Here is a 3,268-nt window from a genome sequence, read left to right as displayed (position 1 = left end):
AATTCGTGGTTTTTTTTTTTTTAATTAAATTATTAAATTATCGTTGACGCCATTTCAATTTTTTTTATTTTTAAATTTGACTTGCACTGAGAATTTTCCACAAATAATCAAATTTTTCTCATAACTTTTTTATAGAATATAATATAATAATTTTTTTTTTATTTACACTTCCAAAATTTCAGTTCAAAATTTTGGAAATTACAAAAAAAATAATGGGAGCATTTTCGGATGTTTTTGACCTGGGGATTTTGAAAAAAAAAATTGAAAAATCGGCGATTTCATTTGTTTTGTTTTATTTATATCCGGAGTGGATGTGTCCTGGACATATAGAATAAACGGGGTTTGGAGAGTGCCGAAATGACACGTAGGATTTATCCGTTAAGTCGCCCTCGGCAGCTGAGTATATCCCACCTCGTAAACCACAGAAATTCCCCAGGTAGCATGGGCTCACGCCTGGCTGGCCAACGTTGGTTTAACCTGGTGCTTTGATAATATACGATGGGACACGCCGACGGGGGGTTGCAAACGAGAGTCAAGAGGCTATGGCGAAGGCCAACGTGTCTTAATTTCCGTTAATCCCCTCTTCCACGTCCTAATTTCATTCCAGTGATGGGTCAACGGTAATTGGGGACTCCTTTGCGAGATTGATGCTTGGAAATTGCATTGCGGCTCGTTTTTTTTTTATCTTGGAAATTTTTTTTTTGTTGGGGAAAAAAAAAACCTCGACGAGGATGGGATTCGAACCCACGCGTGCAGAGCACATTGGATTAGCAGTCCAACGCCTTAACCACTCGGCCACCTCGTCCTCATGATGATTAATTGACAACCATTTTTGCACAACTTTTTTTTTTTACTGAGAAAACCGTTTTTTTGCACCTCCACGACTGCAGCTTCTCCCGTCTCAATCAACATTTTTTTTTAATGTTCCGTTGGCATTTTTTTTTTAATTTGTTAATATTTTCTGGTGGAAAAATTGGGGTTATGATTGCAAGGTGAAGCCCCGGGTTTCTGAAATAATCACGTACGACCGGTTCGTCGGGTAATGATCGAGGGGAAAACAAATGTTGCAATAAAAATCTATCACTTCACGTTGAAAATCTTCTCAAATCACAGCACGTAGACTGCATTCGTCTTTTTTTCATAAACTCACCTCAATACCCCGGAATTACTGAAACCTCGAAACGGTCAATTTCGATTTATCGATTTTCCTGGGGAAACCCGACCTCACCCCCATTAGCCGTGATTTTCAAGCCCCTGCGGAGGAAAATTCCACGAAAATTGCGAGTTTTCGTGTATCGAAGGAACATTTGCCCCCCCCAAAAAAAGAGCTAGTGGTAACGGCGGAATAGAATAAAGAAAAAGAACGAGGGAAAAAGTTATGGGAAAGGCTGTTCTGTTCTGCTATCGATTTCTCGGTTTCGGTCGAGTCGGCGGCTTGCCATTATATCCCCGACGTACGCCATCCGATGTGAAGAAATTTTTACTTTATTTTAACCGAAAATTTCAAAATTCCCATCGAAATTCTGACTATTCATTTTTTTTTCAAAAATTTATTTCGCCATTTTCTGTAAGCCATTGCACATGAAAAAAAGTATCGATTTTAGGAAAAATATCAATTGACCTTTTTTGTAGCTGATTAAATTTTCGATAAAAAAAATTTTTTGTCGCTTCTCCCTAACGTCCACCCTTATAGAGATAATTAATCTGAAACAAAAAGAAAAAGGGTTTTTGTTAAAACGCTATTCTTTGTTTGTTTTTATCTCTTAATTTTTTTATGGGTAATTTTTTTTTTCATTCGGGTAGAAAATCCTGTGGTCGTGGGGTGGGGTAGTTACAACCCCCTGTCAAGTTTATGGTTGAAGTTTTGGGGGATTGAGTGAAGATGATTTGATGATACGGGGGAAGTTGAATCGTAAAAATTGAATTCGGTGATGTAAACATGCGGATTTTCCTACCCCGCCATCTATCTGGTGCACTCGGTGTGGCTCTGACGTCACTTGTAACGGTGGCTCGATCAAAACTTCGCAAAGTTCCTGTTGAATAAAGCACGTAGTGGAAAGTTTTACGATTAATTTAAAGTGACTCGAGGCCCCGAAGGCTGCACTGCCTCCTAATTTTCCCTCGGTACTCGGTTCGAACTGAAAAAATCGATTGATTTATCAGGGAGACACTCAATAAGGCAATCATCGATTTTTCCGAATGATTAAGCCCGTTATCAAGTCCTCAAACTCATCTCCAAATGAGCTCCACAGCGAATGAACGGCAAGGAAGAATCGAATTCATATAAATTCTAGAAGTTTCAAAAACAAACGACGCGATTTCAATGAATTTCAAGATATGTCAAGTTTTCGGAAAACCCGTGAAAATGACTGAGAGTTTTTGAGATTTCACTCACGGGATTTGGAGTTATAAACGAGTCAAAATAACCGTGCAAGGCAAGAAGGCGCTGTTTGACCAGCGAAGACCGCCATGCCTTGCCTGATTATTTCTCGCGGATAGTCCAATGCGATTTGAATGAATTTCAAGCCCTCTGAAGATGACAAAAAAATCTTCAAAATTACTCAGACTTTTTGAAAATCCACTCAGCCACTGCCAAGTTGTAGACAACCAAATAATCTCGCTCAAACCAACAAGCCACCTCTTGGTCAGATAAGCTGTTTCCGTTTACTTGTTTCACCCTCGTGCAGACTCAAAAGACCACTTCATACCCGAAATATCAAACACCCATAAACCAAAAATTGAAATATTCTCTTTCCTTCATGAATACAGTTAAATGAACTGAAATAAGGTCACGTAGATAATACCATCGTAGCACATTGGACACGAAGTCGGCTTTCACGTGCAATCTTTCCATCCATATGCATTTTAGGGATGGGTTTAAGCCGCCGGTTAGAGAAAGGGGTTGCAAGCACAAGAGTCAGCCAAAAGCTCAGCCAATGCCTTTCCGTAGACTGTCTGGTGGCAGGGGCTTGTTTATCCCATCTAGCATACTGAGTACCATGCATTCCCATCCCTTTATTCGTACGTACAATCCATTCTCCATGTACAACAGAACAAAGCAGAGATATACCGAATAGCGTTTTGGTTGCATCCACTGGGTTTTCGGAGGGGGTGGCTGGTGCTTCCCTCATGGTACACGAGTGTGGGACGATATTCTAGGGTAGACTTACGTCGTTTTAGTCGGCTAGCGCTAAATCTACATGTGTAACTTTGCCTTTGGTTGGACTACCGAGACGTCAGACAACTGTTTAACGTTGTTATAGGGATG

At 40.1% G+C, this 3,268-nt stretch overlaps 1 non-coding gene across 1 annotated transcript; it reads right to left on the bottom strand.

Moving 5' to 3' along the window:
• Positions 1-723: 723 nt before the first annotated feature.
• TRNAS-GCU (transfer RNA serine (anticodon GCU)) lies at positions 724-805 on the bottom strand. The gene has a single exon. It is a non-coding gene; the product is annotated as a tRNA-Ser (tRNA).
• Between the last annotated feature and the right edge of the window lie 2,463 nt (positions 806-3,268).

The sequence above is a fragment of the Fopius arisanus genome, unplaced genomic scaffold (assembly GCF_000806365.1).
Source record: "Fopius arisanus strain USDA-PBARC FA_bdor unplaced genomic scaffold, ASM80636v1 scaffold00064, whole genome shotgun sequence".
NCBI lineage: Eukaryota > Metazoa > Arthropoda > Insecta > Hymenoptera > Braconidae > Fopius > Fopius arisanus.
Note: the sequence above shows the minus strand (reverse complement) of the source record. Positions and strands in the feature narration are given on the sequence as shown.